Here is a 24,215-nt window from a genome sequence, read left to right on the forward strand (position 1 = left end):
ACTCTTTTGCCTCATCACAAACGCTGCTGCTACTGTCTATTATCTATCCTATTGCCTAATCACTTTACCCCTACCTATATGTACCCCTGCACATCGACTCGGTACTGGTACCCTGTGTATATAGCCAAGTTATCGTTACTCATTGTGTATTTATTCCTCGTGTTATAATTGTTTCTATATTTTTCTTTCTGCATTGTTGGAAAGAGCCCATAAGTAAGCATTTCACTGTTAGTCTACACCTGTTTTTTACGAAGCATGTGACATAAGATTTTCTTTTATTTGAGATAGTCTATTCAGTAGACTACTTCAGCCCTAGAAAGACTCTGGGACCTAGAGGGGCAGGTTTGGTGGTGCAGGGAGACCTGTGTGACTTATAATCCTATTACTCTTACTGAAGGGCAGACCTTCATCGTACTCATCATCATCTTCGTCGTTCATGGCAGCAGCTTCCTCAGGGCTCTTAGTTAGATATCTCCTGAGAGAGGAGACATAGAAAAGGGTTAGGGTTGTGGCTGAGGGTCAGGGTTGAACCGGGATGTGAACATTAAGCTAGGGTTAGGCTTGTGGTTAATATTGGTTTCCTTTCAAATACTTTAGCTCAGGTTGATTTAGCTTGCCTGGTGCAATGGAACCAATTGAATAGTCCCAAAAGTGCAACTGCAAACCCTGCCCGTCTGGCAATTTCAATGCCCAAAGTATTTGAAAGAAAAGTACTATTTGAAGCCCGGTGTGTTAGAGTTATGGGGCCAGGGAACATGGGTGTGCTAATGGGGTCAGTGCTGCCCAGTGCCTCATCATCATTAGGGCTGATTAGCCAGTGCTGCTAATAGATTAGTACCATTAACAGGAGCATGAGAAACAGAATGAGCTAAATGGATGTCAATGGAATAGAGCAGCATGAAATGGAAAAAACACAGGGTAACATACAGGACAAAATATTAAAACAAAAACATCAATAGACAAGCGTGCACAAATAGAGCATAGAAAGGTAATAATAGGAGGACAAATAGACAATTTGCATAATTCGCACTGCCCATAATAGACTGTAATTTGAAAATCCAGGCTAGCAGGTTAGGAACCGGAAGTGTTCCATTGAAGTCTATGGAAAACAGTGCTTTTAAATAAGCAGACACAGTACCTGCATGCTCGTAGCAGTATGTCATATTTCCTCTGCTGCAGCATCTTCTGTCTCTCCTCGGCTGACATGGAGAAGCGGCTGCACCTGAGCTCAAAGTCCTCCACCTCAGGGGTCACGACCTCTGAAGTCCCGCTGGCCCCACCCACATCCTCTGGGGAGAGGTTGACCTGGGAGACTATGCGATCCACAGGCTGGACAGGAAGAGGAGCACAGCATACCTTTTAGGGACTATCCTGGATTTACTGTTGAAGTCAGGTATCCCACTCAAAACATTTTATAAGTAATTTGTTATATTGGCTCATAGGATGAATTGACCCTGAATTCTGTTTTAGTATTCCCCTATGTTAATGTACCATCCAAGGAGTAACATAAACTCACATAAGTAGACACAAACACCTTTTGTTAGAGATGTGGGATTGACCTGTGTGAGAAAGGGTTTGTGGTGGGAGTGGGACTGGATTGACCTGTGTGAGAAAGGTTTTGTGGTGGGAGTGGGACTGGATTGACCTGTGTGAGAAAGGGTTTGTGGTGGGAGTGGGACTGGATTGACCTGTGTGAGAAAGGTTTTGTGGTGGGAGTGGGACTGGATTGACCTGTGTGAGAAAGGTTTTGTGGTGGGAGTGGGACTGGATTGACCTGTGTGAGAAAGGGTTTGTGGTGGGAGTGGGACTGGATTGACCTGTGTGGAGAAAGGCACCACGATGCGTCCCACCAGGATGTTGTCAGTGGTGACCTCTACAGAGTGGGTCAGCTGTAAGTCCTGGAGCACCAGATGGTAGGGAACCTGAGGGAACATATCCCCCATCTGATGGTCCTAAAGATAGTGAGAGAGGAGAATTATCATTATTTCAAACATCCAATATTTACCTAATTTTCTTCATTGTCACTGACATGAAAGAATAGGACAGGTGAATGTTAACACAATAATTGCACAAGGCACTGGAAGCACACAAGTCATGGATCAATGGACCATAGGAATACTGACCATGGCATTAAGCCATGTGTGCATGACTTCCACTGAGAAACTGAGCAGCCAGCTTGCAATTCGACAACCTTGTAGGGTGAAATACATGTAAGTACAAGCTCATAGAATATTCATGAGAGGTGTACTTTCTACACTGTATACGGGTGTCTTGTGTTTAGAGAAAAGCTTGAACAGTCGCTAACTGTTTCAGAGTAACCGCTGAGGGGATGTCTATCTGCATATTTTATGGGTGTTACTCTCGCGCATGCTCTTAGCCCTACAGATACTAAGACCTGATGCAGAAAACAACAACAAAACTAGGGAGTCTAGGGACTACTGTCATTTATTTTCATAGGAACATTAACATTGATGAGGAAGCCAAACTGTTGATTGTGTCTTTTCCCAGTTCAATAAATTGCATACATAAATAGAGTGGTTCTGAGAGCTAGTAGAGAAATTAGGATACTGGAGGAGTTTTGGGGCCTCACAGTCAAAGAGGAAAAAGTGGCTGTGCTGGTTGAGGTATGGCCGTGCCTCAGGCCCGGGGCCTCCAGGGCCCATGTTGTCCTCCAGCAGGGGGTCCCTCTGCCTCTCCTCTGGCCCCCTCACTGATGTTCAGAGACATACAGCATGTGGGACATAACGTGTACTGCTCCAACCAGGAGGGCAGGCAGGAGCTGGGCACACAAAGGCATTTATGCACTGCTAAAAAAAATAAAGGGAACACTTAAACAACACAATGTAACTCAAAGTCAATCACACTTCTGTGAAATCAAACTGTCCACTTAGGAAGCAACACTGATTGACAATAAATTTCACATGCTGTTGTGCAAATGGAATAGACAACAGGTGGAAATTATAGGCAATTAGCAAGACACCCCCAATAAAGGACTGGTTTTGCAGGTGGTGACCACAGACCACCTCTCAGTTCCTATGCTTCCTGGCTGATGTTTTGGTCACTTTTGAATGCTGGCGGTGCTTTCACTCTAGTGGTAGCATGAGACGGATTCTACAACCCACACAAGTGGCTCAGGTAGTGCAGCTCATCCAGGATGGCACATCAATGCGAGCTGTGGCAAGAAGGTTTGCTGTGTCTGTCAGCGTAGTGTCCAGAGCATGGAGGCGCTACCAGGAGACAGGCCAGTACATCAGGAGACATGGAGGAGGCCATAGGAGGGCAACAACCCAGCAGCAGGACTGCTACCTCCGCCTTTGTGCAAGGAGGAGCAGGAGGAGCACTGCCAGAGCCCTGCAAAATGACCTCCAGCAGGCCACAAATGTGCATGTGTCTGCTCCATGAGGGTGGTATGAGGGCCCGACGTCCACAGGTGGGGGTTGTGCTTACAGCCCAACACCGTGCAGGACATTTGGCATTTGCCAGAGAACACCAAGATTGGCAAATTCGCCACTGGCGCCCTGTGCTCTTCACAGATGAAAGCAGGTTCACACTGAGCACGTGACAGACGTGACAGGGTCTGGAGACGCCGTGGAGAACGTTCTGCTGCCTGCAACATCCTCCAGCATGACCGGTTTGGCGGTGGGTCAGTCATGGTGTGGGGTGACATTTCTTTGGGGGGCCGCACAGCCCTCCATGTGCTCGCCAGAGGTAGCCTGACTGCCATTAGGTACCGAGATGAGATCCTCAGACCCCTTGTGAGACCATATGCTGGTGCGGTTGGCCCTGGGTTCCTCATAATGCAAGACAATGCTAGACCTCATGTGGCTGGAGTGTGTCAGCAGTTCCTGCAAGAGGAAGGCATTGATGCTATGGACTGGCCCGCCCGTTCCCCAGACCTGAATCCAATTGAGCACATCTGGGACATCATGTCTCGCTCCATCCACCAACGCCACGTTGCACCACAGACTGTCCAGGAGTTGGCGGATGCTTTAGTCCAGGTCTGGGAGGAGATCCCTCAGGAGACCATCCGCCACCTCATCAGGAGCATGCCCAGGCGTTGTAGGGAGGTCATACAGGCACGTGGAGGCCACACACACTACTGAGCCTCATTTTGACTTGTTTTAAGGACATTACATCAAAGTTGGATCAGCCTGTAGTGTGGTTTTCCACTTCAATTTTGAGGGTGACTCCAAATCCAGACCTCCATGGGTTGATACATTTGATTTCCATTGATCATTTTTGTGTGATTTTGTTGTCAGCACATTCAACTATGTAAAGAAAAAAGTATTTAATAAGATTATTTCATTCATTCAGATCTAGGATGTGTTATTTTAGTGTTCCCTTAATTTTTTTGAGCAGTGTATATTCTACATTTATATATTCTACATTTATATATTATACATTTATATAGCACTTCCACATTGGAAGGTGGAGGACTCGCATCATTCATTCACTATCAGTTGATGTCCACCAGCCAAAAATATTTCCCCCAGACATTTAAACATCAATATATACATATCCAATAGCCATTGCAAACGACAACAGATAGATGTTGCGGTTGTTCAAATGTGCACAGCGCGGGAGAAAAGAGTTACAGTTTACAGACAGCTGCTCACTTGTGGAAGAGATGTCCACAGGGCAGCTTGCGTTCTGTAGTCATGGAGTCCCAGCAGATAGCACAGTCATCATTGTTGGCTACCAGCTCATCAGAGGTGGCCACAGCAAACCTGCAATCAACCAATCAGCAACATATTTAGAAGAACAACACTTTGTCCATTTTCTTCTTAGACCACGGAAATCCGCCTTTTGCTTTCATTTTGCCTTCAAATGTGCCTCAGAGCATAGTTAGATACAGTATAATATAAAAGGTCATTCAAATAGGCTACACAAGTACTGCCACCCTCTTTGAAGACAGATAAAGCTAGTTGATTGAGCAACAAACCTGGCCTCCATGTTGTGGATGACGCAGAGGTAGTTCTTGTGGCGACGGACTTCGTCGAACAGGTAGCGTAGCTGCAATGAAGATCACCAGGCTGGCAATGGAGAGCCAGATGGTACCGAACAGCTGAGAAGGGGGAGGGGTAAGAAGGGGAGGTGGTAGAAATAAGACATTATGGTTACAACAAGAAGGGACCTAATGATGAATGGACCTTAGTTACAACACTAGTAATGCAATAGTAATAACTCAAATAGGGACATGCCACTATTGTGTGCTTGCTTTGTGTGACAGATGTCTGAGGACGGGGTTTGAACTCATCAGCATGTGGATGTGATGCATGAGGTCCAGCCTTGCAGAGCCAGATCCATCACAAAGTCAGTGCAGGAGACGTAGGATCCCTTACTCTCCCAAGTGCCCTCATGGTTCAGGTCCCACAGGTGGATAGAGAACCTAGAGGGAGCAGGAACATGTGGTTAAGAGTGTGTGAGTGTGTGTCCACTTTTCAGATGTACCACCAGTGTCAGTATGGTACCGATGTGGATGTGATGAGGAGTCAGGCGCAGGACACAGAGGTTTAGTCCAACAAACTTTACTATTAGTAAAGTGCACAATAATCCATACACGACCTCGAAAATACAGAGGCGAGAAACAGAACGCAACATGCGTAAAACAAATACCATGAAGAGCGCAAAACACGCAGCTCAAAAGACATGCGGACAACAACACACAATATAACTAACACAAAACAGGGAACTTATAGGACACGTAATTAGGACACAAACAGACACAGGTGTACCAGACAGACCAAAGCAATCAACACACGAAACATACAACGGTGGTAGCTAGTATTCCGGGGACGGCGAACGCCGAAGCCTGCCCGAACCAGGAGGAGGAGCAGCCTCGGCCGAAACCGTGACAGTACCCCCCCCTTGACGCGCGGCACTAGCCGTGCGCCGACCCCGGTCTCGGGGACGGCCAGGAGGACGCAGACCCGGGCGCGTGGGATGCCCACGGTGGAACTCTGTCAGGAGGGATGGGTCGAGGATGTCCCTCCTATGCACCCAGCACCGTTCCTCCGGACCGTACCCCTCCCACTCCACGAGATACTGGAGACCACTCCTCCGGCGCCTCGAGTCCAATATAGTCCGGACCCTGTACGCCGGTGCCCCCCTCGATGTCCAAAGGGGGTGGAGGGGTCTCTCCTATCTCCTCCTCTTGGAGTGGACCAGCTACCACCGGCCTGAGAAGAGACACATGGAACGAGGGGTTAATATTTTTGTACTCAATAGGCAGTTGTAATCTGTAACACACCTCATTCAATCTTCTCAGGACTTTGAAGGGGCCCCCACAAACCGCCGACCCAGCTTCCGGCAGGGCAGGCGGAGGGGCAGGTTTCGAGTCGAGAGCCAGACTCGATCTCCCGGTGCGTACACCGGCCCCTCACTGCGGTGGCGATCGGCGCTCGCCTTCTGTTGACGGATGGCACGCTGCAGATGGACATGGGCAGCGTCCCCACGTCTCTTCCGAGCGCCGAATCCACTCGTCCACCGCAGGGGCCTCGGTCTGGCTCTCGTGCCACGGTGCCAGGACCGGCTGATACCCTAAAATACACTGGAAAGGTGTTAATCCGGTGGAGGAGTGGCGGAGAGAGTTCTGGGCCATCTCTGCCCAGGGATATACCTCGACCACTCCTCCGGCCGGTCCCGGCAATAGGACCTCAAAAACCTACCCACATCCTGGTTCACACGTTCAACCTGCCCATTGCTCTCTGGGTGGTACCCCGAGGTAAGGCTAACCGAGACCCCCAGGCGTTCCATGAAAGCCCCCCAGACTCTGGAGGTGAACTGGGGACCTCGGTCGGACACAATATCCTCGGGGACCCCATAGTGCCGGAACACGTGGGTAAAGAGGGCCTCGGCGGTCTGTAGGGCAGTGGGAGGAGACGACAGGCCTTAGAAAACCGATCCACAACGACCAAAATGGTGGTATTACCCTGGGAAGGGGGTAGATCGGTCACAAAATCTACCGAGAGGTGGGACCATGGTCGTTGTGGAACGGGCAGAGGATGTAACTTACCCCTGGGCAAATGTCTAGGTGCCTTACACTGGGCACACACCGAGCAGGAGGAGACATAAACCCTCACATCCCTGGCTAACGTTGGCCACCAGTATTTCACGCTAAGGCAGTGCACCGTCCGACCAATACCAGGATGTCCAGAGGAGGGTGATGTATGAGCCCAAGAAATAAGCCGATCACGAACCTCGAGCGGAACGTACGTCCGCCCCACAGGACACTCGGGGGGAGTAGGGTCGGTACGCAGCGCCCGCTCGATTTCCGCATCGACCTCCCATACTACCGGAGCCACCAGACAAGACTCCGGCAGTATGGAAGTAGGCTCAATGGACCTCTCCTCCGTGTCATACTGCCGGGACAGTGCGTCTGCCTTACCGTTCTGGGACCCAGGGATGTATGTGATCTTAAAAACAAACCGGGTCAGGAACATGTTCCACCTAGCCTGACGAGGGTTCAATCTCCTAGCTGCCCGGATGTACTCCAGGTTACGGTGATCAGTCAGAATGAGAAAAGGGTGTTGAGCCCCCTCAAGCCAATGCCTCCACACCTTTAGGGCCTGGACTACAGCTAACAGCTCCCTGTCCCCAACGTCATAATTGCGCTCCGCCGAGCTGAGCTTCTTGGAGTAGAACGCACAGGGGCGGAGCTTAGGTGGCGTGCCGGACCGTTGTGACAGGACTGCCCCAATACCGGTCTCGGACGCGTCCACCTCTACTTGGAAAGGCAAAGAGGGATCCGGATGCGCCAGCACCGGGGGCCGAGGCGAACAGGTTCTTCAGCTTGACAAATGCCCTGTCCGCCTCAGCTGACCACTGCAAGCGCACCGGACCCCCCTTTAGCAGGGACGTAATGGGAGCTGCAACCTGTCCAAAGCCCCGGATAAACCTCCGGTAGTAATTAGCAAAACCCAAGAACCGCTGCACCTCTTTTACGGTGGTTGGAGTTTGCCAATTACGCACAGCCGATACCCGATCTACCTCTATCTCCACGCCAGACGCGGACAACCGATAACCCAAAAAGGAGACGGACTCCTGGAAGAACAGGCATTTCTCTGCCTTGACATACAAGTCATGCTCCAACAGTCGTCTCAATACTCGGCGCACCTGGGCTACATGCTCGGCTCGTGTAGAAGAATACACTAGAATGTCGTCAATGTACACCACTACACCCTGCCCATGCATGTCCCGGAAAATCTCATCAACAAAGGATTGGAAGACTGAAGGAGCATTCATTAACCCGTACGGCATGACGAGATACTCGTAATGACCCGAGGTGGTGCTAAATGCTGTTTTCCATTCATCCCCCCTCCCTAATGCGCACCAAATTGTACGCGCTCCTGAGATCCAACTTTGTGAAGAACCGCGCTCCGCGTAATGACTCCGTCATCGTCGCAATCAGTGGAAGTGGGTAACTGTATTTTACTGTGATCTGATTGAGACTAAGGTAATCAATACACGGGCGCAATCCCCGTCCTTCTTCTTCACAAAGAAGAAACTCGAGGAGACCGGAGAAGTAGAGGGGCCGTATGTATCCCTGTGCCAAGGACTCGGCTATGTAAGTCTCCATAGCCGCAGTTTCCTCTTGAGACAGGGGATACACATGACTCCTGGGAAAAGCTGCTCCGGTCTGGAGATTTATCGCACAGTCCCCCTGTCTATGAGGAGGTAGCCGTGCTGCCCTCGATTTGCTAAACGCTAGTGCTAAATCCTCATACTCGGGGGAATGCGCAGTGCGGGCACTTGGTTCGGACTCTCTACCGAGGTCGCCCCTATGGAAACACCTAGACATCTCCCTACACACTGGGCAGACCACTCCATAAGAGCCCTCTGTTGCCACGCTATGGTAGGATCGTGGGTGCTTAACCAGGGAAGCCCCAACACCACTGGGTACGCAGGAGAGTCAATCAGATAGAACTGAATGATTTCCTCATGACCCCCCTGCGTAGTCATCGTCAGCGGTGCTGTGACATCCCTGATCAGACCCGACCCCAACGGCCGGCTGTCTAATGCATGGACAGGGAATGGAACTTCTACCGGCCGAAGGGGAATTCCTAACCTAGCACAAAATGCCCGATCAATAAAGTTCCCAGCTGCGCCTGAATCTACTAGCGCCTTATGCTGGGAATGAGGTGCCACCTGTGGAAAACGCACAGGAATACTCATGTGACCAACAGAGAGCTCTGGGTAAGTGGGGCGCCTACTCACCTGAAATGACTCCCCAGTGCGTGACCTGTTGTCCCCTCTCTCAGAAGACCCTCCCCAGCACCTGGCCGCGGTGTGTCCTCCACGGCCACAGTTGGTGCAGGGGGTGGCCCTCCTCGGGTTCTCCCTCCTCCTCTCTCTAGCGCCAGCACCCCCGAGCTCCATAGGAATTGGCTCGGAGGTGCTGGAGGATGGAATGGACAACCCCCACTCGGGACGTCCGCGGGTGGCCAGCAGGGTGTCAAGCCGGATGGAGATGTCCACCAGCTGGTCGAAGCATAGGTTGGTGTCCCTGCAGGCCAGCTCACGACGAACGTCCTCTCGCAGGCTACACCGGTACTGGTCGATGAGGGCCCTCTCATTCCATCCCGCATCCGCAGCTATCGTCCGGAACTCCAGTGCGAACTCCTGTGCGCTCCTCTTCTCCTGTCGGAGGTAGAACAGACGCTCCCCCGCCGCCTTCCCTTCAGGTGGGTGATCGAAGACTGCCCGGAAGCGGCGGGAGAACTCAGCGTAGGTGATGGTAGCTGCGTCTATTCTCCTCCATTCGGCGTTGGCCCATTCCAACGCCTTACCGGATAGACAGGAGATGAGGGCGGAGACGCTCTCGTATCCCGAGGGCGCTGGGTGTATAGTAGCCAGGTATAGTTCTATCTGCAGGAGGAACCCCTGACACCCGGCTGCAGAACCGTCATATGCCCTCGGGAGCGAGAGCCGAATACCACTGGGTTCCGGCGCTGAGAGAGGAGGATTGACCGGTGGCGATGGGATGGTGTATGTGGACGTGGGCACCTCTCCACTAGCCAACCGGTGCAGAGTGTTGGACACCTCGCCTAGAACGCCTCCAGTTGCCGGATCATGGAGTCCTGCTGACTGAGCCGTTCTTCTAGTGACCAGGCTGTCGTCGCTGATCCTGCTGACTCCATAAGTGGTGTGTTGTTCTGTCAGTATGGTACCGATGTGGATGTGATGAGGAGTCAGGCGCAGGACACAGAGGTTTAGTCCAACAAACTTTACTATTAGTAAAGTGCACAATAATCCATACACGACCTCGAAAATACAGAGGCGAGAAACAGTACGCAACATGCGTAAAACAAATACCATGAAGAGCGCAAAACACGCAGCTCAAAAGACACGCGGACAACAACACACAATATAACTAACACAAAACAGGGAACTTATAGGACACGTAATTAGGACACAAACAGACACAGGTGTACCAGACAGACCAAAGCAATCAACACACGAAACATACAACGGTGGTAGCTAGTATTCCGGGGACGGCGAACGCCGAAGCCTGCCCGAACCAGGAGGAGGAGCAGCCTCGGCCGAAACCGTGACAACCAGTTGGTAATGGGTTCATACAAGATATACAATATTGCCAACACAATCACTTACCGAATAATGACATTCTAACGGATACCAGAATACACTGAAAGGAAACATAAGAAAACAATGGTCTCTTTAGATAACAGGGAGCATCATCAGATAAGGCCATGTTGTATACATAAAACAGAGAGAAGCACTACACAGTAAATGTTTATCCATATACATTAGAGAAACAAAGGTAAGAGGATCCAATAGAGACTTTTTAAAGTCGCCTCCATCTCAAAATGCATTGGAGAAACATTCCTCTCCTGAGGAGAGAAGATGAATCAAGGAAATACACTTGAGATCCACCTTCTAGCCTCCTACCTCAGAAGCCATGAAGGCGATGGTGTGCATGCCATAGGGGTGTCCCAGCAGGCCACAACAGGTCAGCAGCATGCTCACCAGCAGAGCCAGCACCCTCAAATGGCTGCCCAAAGGAGTGGTGGGAGAGAATGACAGCTGCAACAACAACACACACACACAAGATATGACTCAATGATAAAGTGTGATACTGACGTGGATGTTGATAGAATGTCATAACAGCAAAAACCCTAATCATGATCCGGGATGGTAATCAAAGTAAGGGGAAATTATCAGAGTTTATTAACATGTTTTTACAGAACAAAGACACTATTGATTACCGTTACAGATTTTGGCTATTTACAAATACTAAAACATTTTTGTTTGTCAAAAGAGGATAACTCATATACAGTGGGGAGAACAAGTATTTGATACACTGCCGATTTTGCAGGTTTTCCTACTTACAAAGCATGTAGAGGTCTGTAATTTTTATCATAGGTACACTTCAACTGTGAGAGAAGGAATCTAAAACAAAAATCCAGAAAATCACATTGTATGATTTTTAAGTAATTAATTTGCATTTTATTGCATGACATAAGTATTTGATCACCTACCAACCAGTAAGAATTCCGGCTCTCACAGACCTATTCGTTTTTCTTTAAGAAGCCCTCCTGTTCTCCACTCATTACCTGTATTAACTGCACCTGTTTGAACTCGTTACCTCTATAAAAGACACCTGCCATACACTCAATCAAACAGACTCCAACCTCTCCACAATGGCCAAGACCAGAGAGCTGTGTAAGGACATCAGGGATCAAATTGTAGACCTGCACAAGGCTGGGATGGGCTACAGGACAATAGGCAAGCAGCTTGGTGAGAAGGCAACAACTGTTGGCGCAATTATTAGAAAATGGAAGAAGTTCAAGATGACGGTCAATCACTCTCGGTCTGGGGCTCCATGCAAGATCTCACCTCGTGGGGCATCAATGATCATGAGGAAGGTGAGGGATCAGCCCAGAACTACACGGCAGGACCTGGTCAATGACCTGAAGCGAGCTGGGACCACAGTCTCAAAGAAAACCATTAGTAACACACTACGCCGTCATGGATTAAAATCCTGCAGCGCACGCAAGGTCCCCCTGCTCAAGCCAGCGCATGTCCAGGCCCGTCTGAAGTTTGCCAATGACCATCTGGATGATCCAGAGGAGGAATGGGAGATGGTCATGTGGTCTGATGAGACAAAAATAGAGCTTTATGGTCTAAACTCCACTCGCCGTGTCTGGAGGAAGAAGAAGGATGAGTACAACCCCAAGAACACCATACCAACCATGAAGCATGGAGGTGGAAACATCATTCTTTGGGGATGCTTTTCTGCAAAGGGGACAGGAGGACTGCACCGTATTGAGGGGAGGATGGATAGGGCCATGTATCGTGAGATCTTGGCCAACAACCTCCTTCCCTCAGTAAGAGCATTGAAGATGGGTCGTGGCTGGGTCTTCCAGCATGACAACGACCCGAAACACACAGCCAGGGCAACTAAGGAGTGGCTCCGTAAGAAGCATCTCAAGGTCCTGGAGTGGCCTAGCCAGTCTCCAGACCTGAACCCAATAGAACATCTTTGGAGGGAGCTGAAAGTCTGTATTGCCCAGCGACAGCCCCGAAACCTGAAGGATCTGGAGAAGGTCTGTATGGAGGAGTGGGCCAAAATCCCTGCTGCAGTGTGTGCAAACCTGGTCAAGACCTACAGGAAACGTATGATCTCTGTAATTGCAAACAAAGGTTTATGTACCAAATATTAAGTTCTGCTTTTCTGATGTATCAAATACTTATGTCATGCAATAAAATGCAAATTAATTACTTAAAAATCATACAATTTGATTTTCTGGATTTCTTTTTCAAATTCCGTCTCTCACAGTTGAAGATAAAAATTACAGACCTCTACATGCTTTGTAAGTAGGAAAACCTGCAAAATCGGCAGTGTATCAAATACTTGTTCTCCCCACTGTATAGGACTATGGGAAACGTACATATTCAAAGCGGTACTTGCAGAACTGGACCATGGAACCATAGACCACATCACCACCTCCTCCAGAGTCTGAACATTCAGCACCCCTGTAGAAAATGAAGTTCCAGTACTTTATTTGGGGTGACCAACTTTTTATTCAGTTTTGTCATTTTTCTTTTTCAGAGGGGGGTTACAGGTTCAGAAACATTCAAATAAAAACATACAAAGATGACCCAAACCCATTCCTCCCCTCAGTCCCCATCCACCCGCCCGCTTCCTCCCTCCCTACCCGGAAAGCATGCCTCCCACCCCTTCCCATCCCACCCAGCAACCAAGTTTCAGAACTTGTCCTTCAGGTGCTGCACAGTCAGAGAGAGCAGCCAAGGCAGATGGGGTGTTAAAAGACAGATTAAATGTAGTCTTCTATGAGTAACAGCAATATCCTCATTTTTTAAAATAGCAATAGAATAACCTACAGTATATTGACTAGGCTTTAATACAGCTCCATAATAAAATGTTTATGTCGCCCTCTATCAATGCATGCATGTCTCGATGACTACTAATGGAATGACATACCCATTATATCCCAGTTAGAGGGGACTTTCTGAAGGTTTCCAGGAAAATCATTAGGTTACCTGGGTAGTCCTTTATACTCACAGTACCTGTCATCCCGTACACGGGTTGAAAAAAGCAGATTTGGTCATTGAAAAGCACCTAAATTTAAACGCAGTGGCTGTACAGTAACATACAATACAGTGCATTCGGAACGTATTCAGACACCTTCACTTTTTCCACATTTAGTTAAACTACAGCCTTATTCTAAAATTGATTAAATTGTTTCCCCCCCCCCCCTAATCAATACCCCATAATGACAAAACCAAAACAGTATTCAGAACCTTTACTCAGTACTTTGTTGAAGCACCTTTGGCAGCGATTACAGCCTCAAGTCTTCTTTCTTGGGTATGACGCTACAAGCTTGGCACACCTGTATTTGGGGAGTTTCTCCCATTCTTCTCTGCAGATCCTCTCAAGCTCTGTCAGTTTGGATGGTGAGCGTCGCTGCACAGCTATTTTCAGGTCTCTCCAGAGATGTTCGATCGGGTTCAAGTTCGGGCTCTACCTGGGCCACTCAAGGACATTCAGACTTGTTCTGAAGCCACTCCTGCGTTGTCTTGGTTGTGTGCTTAGGGTTGTTGTCCTGTTGGAAGGTGAACCTTCGCCCCAGTCTGAGGTCCTGAGCACTCTGGAGCAGGTTTTTATCAAGGATCTCTCTGTACTTTGCTCCGTTCATCTCTCCCATGATCCTGACTAGTCTCCCAGTCCCTGCCACTGAAAAACATCCCCACAGCATGATGCTGCCACCACCATGCTTCACCGTAGGGATGATGCCAGGTTTCCCCCAGACGTGAAGCTTGGAATTCAGTCCAAAGAGTTCAATCTTGGTTTCATCAGACCAGAGAATCTTGTTTCTCATGGTCTAAGAGTCTTTTAGGCGCCTTTTGGCAAATTCCAAGCGGGCTGTCATGTGCCTTTTACTGAGGAGTGGCTTCCGTCTGTCCACTCTACCATAAAGAACCTGATTGGTGGAGTGCTGCAGAGATGGTTTTCCTTCTGGAAGGTTCTCCCATCTCCACAGAGGAACTCTGGAGCTCTGTCAGAGTGACCATCGGGTTCTTGGTCACCTCCCTGACCAAGGCCCTTCTCTCCCGATTGCTCAGTTTGGCCGGGCGGCCTGCTCTAGGAAGAGTCTTGGTGGTTCCAAACTTCTTCCATTTAACAATGATCGAGGCCACTGTGTTCTTGGGGACCTTCAATGCTGCAGAAATATTTTGATATCCTTTCCCAGATCTGTGCCTCGACACAATCCTGTCTCTGAGCTCTACAGACAATTCCTTCGACCTCATGGCTTGGTTTTTGCTCTGGTGTGTGCCTTTCCAAATCAAGTCCAATCAATTTAATTTACCACAGGTGGACTCCAATCAAGTTGTAGAAACGTCTCAAGGATGATCAACGGAAACAGGATGCATCTGAGCTCAATTTTGAGTCTCATAGCAAAGGGTCTGTATACGTATGTAAATAAGGCATTTCTGTTTTTATTTGTAATACATTTGCTAACATTACTAAAAACCTGTTTTTGCTTTGTCATTATGGGGTATTGTGTGTAGATATTTAATCCATTTTAGAGTAAGGCTGTAACGTGAACAAAATGTGGAAAAAGTCAAGGGGTCTGAATACTTTCTGAATGCACTGTATATAGACAGGTGTGTGCCTTTCCAAATCATGTCCAATCACTTGAATTTACCACAGGTGGACTCCAATCAAGTTGTAGAAACATCAAGGATGTTCAATGGAAACAGGATGCACCTGAGCTCATTTTGAGTCTCATAGCAAAGGGTCTTAATATTTAGGTAAATAAGGCATTTCTGTTTTAATTTAATCCATTTTAGCATAAGGCAATAACGTAACAAAATGTGGAAAAAGTGAAGGGGTCTGAATACTTTCCAAATGCACTGTATATGACGCCAGAGCTCAGGCTCTCTGCTTTACATCGCTGTATGGGTTTCGTGTGTACCTCACGCAACAAAAAGATGCCCCATCCCTTCTGCTAATTGGGCTACTTTAGCAAATGTGTTGTTGTCTGAGTGAGGGGAATGCTGTAAATCGAGAGGAGTCAATGTGTTCTGAAAGATGAGATGTTGAGGATTTTAATAATACCGCTTTGATGTCATACAAGCAAACCACACACCTGTGGGTTCAAATGTGCACTTCACATTTCCATATTAGGAACAGAATGAGCCTATGATTGTCATATTGTGAAGAAAATTTGCCGCCGAACACGCACTTGAATGTACTCATGACTCCATTCTATGCACACCAAAATTACACTGTAAGATCATATTTTATAATTTAGCTGGTCATGTTGGCAATAGAATAAGCTTCAAAAATTATGCCCACCTGACCCAGATTGTGATTTATAATGGAATGTTTTTGGATTAAGTAAACGACAACAGTAATTGTGTGATGGTTGGGATGAAGGTCTGTGTTCCAAATAAAAAACTTCAAGTGTACTTGCTTCAGTTCCTCAATGGAAATGATGCAGCCACCACTATGCTTGAAAATATGGAGAGTGGTACTCAGTAATGTGTTGTATTGGATTTGCCCCAAACATAACACTTTGTATTACTTTAGTGCCTTGTTGCAAACAGGATGCATGTTTTGGAATACAGTGGTGTGAAAAAGTGTTTGCCCCCTTCCTGATTTGTTATTTGTTTGCATGTTTGTCACACTTAAATGTTTCAGATCATCAAACAAATTTAAATATTAGTCAAAGATAACACAAGTAAACACAAAATGCAGTTTTGAAATGAAGGTTGTTATTATTAAGGGAAAACAAAACCCAAACCTACATGGCCCTGTGTGAAAAAGTGTTTGCCCCCCGTTACAACACAACTCAACTGTGGTTTATCACATCTGAGTTCAATTCCTCTAGCCACACCCAGGCCTGATTACTGCCACACCTGTTCTCAATCAAGGAATCACTTAAATAGGACCTGCCTGACAAAGTGAAGTAGACCAAAAGATCCTCAAAAGCTAGACATCATGCCGAGATCCAAAGAAATTCAGGAACAAATGAGAAATAAAGTAATTGAGATCCATCAGTCTGGAAAAGGTTATAAAGCCATTTCTAAAGCTTTGGGACTCCAGCGAACCACAGTGAGAGCCATTATCCACAAATGGCGAAAACATGGAACAGTGGTGAACCTTCCCAGGAGTGGCTGGCCGAACGAAATTACCCCAAGAGCGCAGCGACGACTCATCCAAGAGGTCACAAAAGACCCCACAACAACATCCAAAGAGCTGCAGGCCTCACTTGCCTCAGTTAAGGTCAGTGTTCATGACTCCACTATAAGAAAGAGACTGGGCAAAAATGGCCTGCATGGCAGAGTTCCAAGACGAAAACCACTGCTGAGCAAAAAGAACATCAAGGCTCGTCTCATTTTTGCCAGAAAACATCTTGATGATCCCCAAGACCTTTGGGAAAATACTCTGTGGACTGACGAGACAAAAGTTGAACTTCTTGGCAGGTGTGTGTCTCATTACATCTGGCGTAAAAGTAACACCGCATTTCAGAAAAAGAACATCATACCAACAGTAAAATATGGCGGTGGTAGTGTGATGGTCTGGGCCTGTTTTGCTGCTTCAGGACCTAGAAGACTTGCTGTGATAAATGGAACCATGAATTCTGCTGTCTACCAAAAAATCCTGAAGGAGAATGTCCGGCCATCTGTTTGTGACCTCAAGCTGAAGCAAACTTGGGTTCTGCAGCAGGACAATGATCCAAAACACACCAGCAAGTCCACCTCTGAATGGCTGAAGAAAAACAAAATGAAGACTTTGGAGTGGCCTAATCAAAGTCCTGACCTGAATCCTATTGAGATGCTGTGGCATGACCTTAAAAAGGCAGTTCATGCTCGAAAACCCTCCAATGTGGCTGAATTACAACAATTCTGCAAAGATGAGTGGGCCAAAATTCCTCCACAGCGCTGTAAAAGACTAATTCCAACTTATCGCAAACACTTGATTGCAGTTGTTGCTGCTAAGGGTGGCCCAACCAGTTATTAGGTTGTAGGGGGCAATCACTTTTTCACACAGGGCCATGTGGGTTTGGATTTTGTTTTCCCTTAATAATAACAACCTTCATTTCAAAACTGCATTTTGTGTTTACTTGTGTTATCTTTGACTAATGTTTAAATTTGTTTGATCTGAAACATTTTAAGTGTGACAAACATGCAAAGAAATCAGGAAGGGGGCAAACACTTTTTCACACCACTGTTTTTGTATTCTGTACAGGCTTCCTTCTTTCCACTCTGTCAATTAGGTTAGTATTGTGGAGTAACTACAATGTTGTTGATCCATCCTCAGTTTTTGCCCATCAACGCCATTAAACTCTGTAACTGTTTTAAAGTCCCCATTGGCCTCATGGTGAAATTCCTAACCGGTTTCCTTCCTCTCCGGCAACTGAGTTAGGACGGACGCCTGTATCTTTGTAGTGACTGGGTGTATTGATACACCATCCAAAGTGTAATTAATAACTTCACCATGCTCAAAGGGATATTCAATGTCTGCTTTTTTATATTAGAGATTTGAATAAGAGATTTGAAAGTCTAGGTTTGGGATCAAATATGTCACCAATTACTGTTCCAAAAGGATTTTAAAGAAATTCAATAAACATATTTTGTCAGATATTAAACCGAATAGCGGCGCTCTAAACATGCGCAAATCCCCATAGGAACACAGCCATTTTAAAAGTGCAGGGCTTGTACAACGTGCCATGCCTTCATTTTTTGTCTTACATTAATGATTTACCTACTGTATGAGGAAAAAGCTGAATTCTCTACCTATCCATTGATTTAAATATATCACTTGTCTGATTCCCAGTTCGTCCACTAGATTGCAGTAGTAGATCACATGATGTCTCTTGGCCACTTGAAACCAGTTGGTCTGGTTTGGGTAGTGCGTTACTGTGCCAAAATGGCTGAAATGGTTTTCAAGCCTCACATCTTAAAATGACCTTAGCAATCAGGTCTTTCAAGTTATGGAGTTTTTGTTGATGTTGAAATAACACACAGACAGGTGAGGACACTTCAAACTTATTTTCCCATTCACTTTACCTATTGTAAACGATGAGCTAGCTAAACAGAGCATGTGGAGGATGGGGGGATTCTTATAACATTGCCAGCTGTAAGAGAGGGGGAACCCCCCCAAACTCACCGGGCCTTGTACAGGGCCCAAAACAACCGCACAGAGTTTTTACCCATCTACCAATAGGTGCTCTTCCTTGCAAGGCATTGGAAAACCTCCCTGGTCTTTGTGGATGAATCGGTGTTTGAAATTCACTACTCGACTGAGGGACCTTAGAGGTAATTGTATGTGTGGGGTACAGAGATGAGGTAGTCATTCAAAAATCATGGTAAACACTACTATTATTATAGAGTCCATGCAACTTATTATGGGACTTGTTAAGTAAATGTTTACTCCTGAACTTATTTAGGGTTGCCATAACAAATGGGTTGAATACTTATTGACTCAAGACATTTCAGCATTTCATTTTTAATTAATATGGGGGTATTGTGTGTAGGCCAGTGACACATCTCAATTTAATACATTTTAAATTCAGGCTGTAACAACAAAATGTGGAAAAAGTAAAGGGTTATGAATACTTTCTGGAGGCACTATAACTATGCATGTACACAAATTAAGGCACTGTAAAATCAACAGTGTAATGTCTGGAACTGTTCTGTCCTCACTTTTGGTCCGAATTTCCCCATAATCTCCAGTGTTCTCTTTTAATTGGTACCATGGTCATGCATACGCTTTTAATATTTATTCTGTTAGAAACATTTCAATGTTGCCCTATTCAAATAGGCCAATTTCCATGAGTGTAAAGGGTTAATGAATGACATTGACAAACACAGAACAAATTCCTGCTAACCTGTTTTTCACTGATGCGGAGCAGCACAAAAATGCACTGGATCACCTCAGCATCAGGACACAGCAGGCTGTATTCACCGTCACATGAGCAGCATGACATATTTAATTGAAAGTTAAAAATCATCAAATGAAGCACAGCAAATGTACACTATCCCAAATCCATTCATTCAATATCAAGGTGGAAGTTTGCCTTAGGTTGTGAGGTGAAAGTCTCAATTGCAACGGTTTTGTTCTTATTCAACACAATTAACAGATACAGTTGAAGTCGGAAGTTTACATACACCTTAGCCAAATCCATTTAAACTCAGTTTATCACAATTCCTGACATTTTATCCTAGTAAAAATTCCCTGTCTTAGGTCAGTTAGGATCACCACTTTTTTTTAAGAATGTGAAATGTCAGAATAATAGTAGAGAGAATGATTTATTTCAGCTTTTATTTATTTCATCACATTCCCAGTGGGTCAGAAGTTTACATACACTTAATTAGTATTTGGTAGCTATGCCTTTAAATTGTTGAACTTGGGTCAAACGTTTCAGGTAGCCTTCCACAAGCTTCCCACAATATGTTGGGTGAATTCTGGCCCATTCCTCCTGACAGAGCTGGTGTAATGGAGTCAGGTTTGTAGGCCTCCTTGCTCGCACATGCTTTTTCAGTTCTGCCCACACATTTTCTATAGGATTGAGGTCAGGGCTTTGTGATGGCCACTCCAATACCTTGACTTTGTTGTCCTTAAGCCATTTTGCCACATCTTTGGAAGTATGCTTGGGGTCATTGTCCATTTGGAAGACCCATTTGCGACCAAGCTTTAACTTCCTGACTGATGTCTTAAGATGTTGCTTCAATATATCCACATAATTTTCCTTCCTCATGATGCCATCTATTTTGTGAAGTGCACCAGTCCCTCCTGCAGCAAAGCACCCCCACAGCATGATGCTGCCACCCACGTGCTTCATGGTTGGGATGGTGTTCTTCGGCTTGCAAGCAACCCCCTTTTTCCTCCAAACATAACATGGTCATTATGGCCAAACAGTTCAATTTTTGTTTCATCAGACCAGAGGACATTTCTCCAAAAAGTACGATCTTTGTCCCCATGTGCAGTTGCAAACCGTAGTCTGGCTTTTTTATGGCGGTTTTGGAGCAGTGGCTTCTTCCTTACTGAGCGGCCTTTCAGGTTATGTCGATATAGAACTCGTTTTACTGTGGATATAGATACTTTTGTACCTGTTTCCTCCAGCATCTGGGATTGATTTGCACTTTTCGCACCAAAGTGCGTTCATCTCTAGGAGACAGAACGCATCTCCTTCCTGAGCGGTATGACGGCTGCGTGGTCCCATGGTGTTTATACTTGCGTACTATTGTTTGTACAGATGAACGTGGTACCTTCAGGCATTTGGAAATTGCTCCCAAGGATGAACCAAACTTGGGAGCATCTACAATTGTTTTTCTGAGGTCTTGGCTGATTTCCCCATGATGTCAAGCAAAGAGGCACTGAGTTTGAAGGTAGGCCTTGAAATACATCCACAGGTACACCTCCGATTGACTCAAATGATGTCAATTAGCCTATCAGAAGCTTCTAAAGCCATTACATAATTTTCTGGAATTTTCCAAGCTGTTTAAAGGCACAGTCAACTTAGTGTATGTAAACTTCTGACCCACTGGAATTGTGATACAGTGAATTATAAGGGTCATTCTACAGATTCGGTGCCTTTTGTGATTGAGGAGGATGAAACAATGAACATTAATCTTAATCTTTTTTTTTATTTGATGTGACAAAGTAATGTGTGTACTTGATAGAAAATACCTTTTCCCATCTCAATGTAGAGTATTAAGTTATTATTCTGTATTATTTTCTCAAACAAGTCCCAATTTAATTCAACCCCGTCACAGTCATTTTGTTATTCAACTATTCATTTTTCCAATAAGCTTGAGATCAGCTTCTGGCATAATCTCACAGTTTAGATGTCCCTTGTAAATAATGGCATATTGTAATTAAAGAGAAAATCAAGAAAAACTGACCAGCACCATCCTTTCCAGTTTACGATGAAGAAATTTCTAATCTAACTCCACATTTTCGCAAGAAATGTGCAAGAATGCTGCGTAATTCCTGACAAAATTGAAATAGCCTTATTTACCCTGATTTAATACACACAATAAAAACACTATTGATGTTATATTTTGTGTATTTAATACAAAAATGTAAAAAAATAATCTCGTAACAGGGATGAATGCACCGCAACAGGGTTGAAAATCATGTAACAGGGTTGAGTGAAAAGCATCACGTGTCATATGTTTTATCTTTTGAGATCACTAACATGTTGCCATTTTTTAAACATTTTAAACATTTTTAAACCTACTGTCAACATAGCTTTTAAAATCTAAAGAATCTAGATGAAAGCTAGACAGAGTAAAACACATTAATGAACTAATAACAGTAAGAACATTTCATTGATTTCATAAAAATATCCATCTGATAATGGCAGGAGTCTGTTTGAACATTGAGCAAACATCTTAACATTGATAACCTATATAGGTCACATGTTGCCATTTTTTAACATTTTAAACTACTGTCAACATAGCTTTTAAAGTTTAAACAATCAAGATGAAATCTAGACAGATTAAAACACATTAATAAACTAACAACAGTTACAACATTTCATTGATTTCATAGAAATATCCAGAGTAATGGCAGGAATGTCTGTGTTGTTTGAATGTTTGAACATTAAGCAAACATTTTAACATTAATAACCTATAGGTAAGCCTACAGTTTGTTCACCATTTTTACTGAGAGAGCCTAGCCCACACTTCCTTCTGTATTTCCATGTGCCTAGAAGTCACCGGTTTAGGGGGATCAATGTGTTCCAAGATGTCCTCAAATGGATACCACAGGATATCATCAAGAAGTGGCCAGAAGTACCTATTTGGTCCAGCACAGCACATGCATTTGACCTGCACATGGGATTCATCTGTGGCTAGAATTATTCCGGGATAGAAATCGTCATCATATTTGGCCACGCACCATTTCCCGCATATGTCTGGATTTGCCCAATCAACCTCCCTCTGTGACACGACTGATGTAACTTTAGGGGTAAATGTGAAATGTTGTGTATTGAAACACTGGCATTCCAGTTTCTTGTTGTGGACTGTGCACATACAGCTTACATCACGGTAGGCAATTTGCCTTGCAGCCACACAAACAACTTGGTGGATCCGCATTGTGGATGGAACTACTGGTAAATCTTTGCCTTTCTGCTGCTGTTTTTGCCATTGTTGAATCTGAAATTGTAGGTCAAGGTCAAGTCAATGACCAGTTTACTCTCCAAAACTAATTACTGTATCCTTTTAATCACTATGTAGTAAAATGAACGTGAACTTGCAGATAATACTCCTAAATATGTCAGTACAAACCAGTCGGCTAGTGAACATGAACCCCTCACGCACCAGTTGCCAAGGCAGTATACTGTATGTCTTTTTAGACTAGTCTTCATTTACATTCTCTAGTCTTTTTTATGCATTACCAAATTATGCTTTAAAGCAACAAAACTTTATTTTCTGTTGATTGTGTGTCCATGACCACCACCACCTCGTGTCTTAAAGATCTTACATTTCCAGGAGAATTACCTGACCACCGGCGCGCGGATGTCCCTCACCTTCCTCTCTATGTGTGTTTCCTTTCTGCTGCTGTTTTTTCCATTGTTGAATCTGAAATTGTAGGTCAAGGTCAAGTCAATGACCTGCTTACTCTTCAAGACTAAATATTGTATCCTTTTAATCACTATGTAGTAAAATGAACATGAACTTGCTATTAGGCTTGGGTGGGGGACTCAGGTGCAGAGACGGACACGCGGACAAAGAGGGTGAATTATGATGTAGTTTATTCAGCGTGTTATGGTAGAGAGACGCAGTACAGGGTGGAGTAGCTTCAGGCCGGGGTAGGAGCTGAGTCGGGTGGAGAGCCAGTAGTCCTGAGGGCTGGATGACGAGGATATCAGACAACAGAGCAGGTTGCGGCGTGGGAATGGCAGGCAGGCAGGCAGCAGGAACAGACGAGATCTAATCGAAGGAGAGACAGGTTACAAACGTGGCAGAAACAACTTATAATACTGAGAGAGTACAACTAAACTGAGATTTCTGTACGGGGCCAAGTTACCACAGGTAGTGTAGGAACGAACTGGCGCTGGAGAGGTGTCCAGCCCGGGTAGATAACTGCTGGTTGATTGTTGACAATGAGCTGCAGCTGTAACTGATCTTGTGAGAGAATGGCCACGCCCCCTGACCTAGATCCTCTGACTGGCCTGCACAGCAGGGGGAGACAGACACAAACAACACACACAGGGAAAAAGGGAAAGGAAAACCAGCAGGAACAGGACCAACAGTGCCGGACCGTAACAGTACCCCCCTCAACGGGCGCCACCCGGCGACCCACCCGGCTTGTCAGGGTGGTCCCTATGGAAGTCAGCCACCAGCTGCGGATCCAGTATAAATCGTCGGGGAATCCAGGACCTCTCCTCGGGACCGTATCCCTCCCAGTCCACCAGGTACTGAAACCCTCTACCACGCCTCCGGACGTCCAGCAGTCTCCGCACCGTGTAGGCTGGATGGTCGTCACACATCGCGGTGGCGGAGGGGGGATCCACAGGCGGACACAAAGGGCTGGAGGAGACTAGCTTCAGCTGGGACACGTGAAATGTAGGATGGACTCTCATGGCCTGGGGAAGCTTCAACCGAACAGCCGAAGGGTTGATGATGGAGTCGATCTCGAAAGGACCCAAATACCGGGGCGACAGCTTACGGGAGTCAGTGCGCAGGGGGATGTTGCTGGAGGAGAGCCAGAC

At 46.0% G+C, this 24,215-nt stretch overlaps 1 pseudogene; it reads right to left on the reverse strand.

Moving 5' to 3' along the window:
• Positions 1-330: 330 nt before the first annotated feature.
• LOC121577162 lies at positions 331-13,558 on the reverse strand (annotated as a pseudogene).
• Positions 13,559-24,215: the final 10,657 nt, after the last annotated feature.

This window comes from Coregonus clupeaformis, chromosome 11 (genome assembly GCF_020615455.1).
Source record: "Coregonus clupeaformis isolate EN_2021a chromosome 11, ASM2061545v1, whole genome shotgun sequence".
Lineage (NCBI taxonomy): Eukaryota > Metazoa > Chordata > Actinopteri > Salmoniformes > Salmonidae > Coregonus > Coregonus clupeaformis.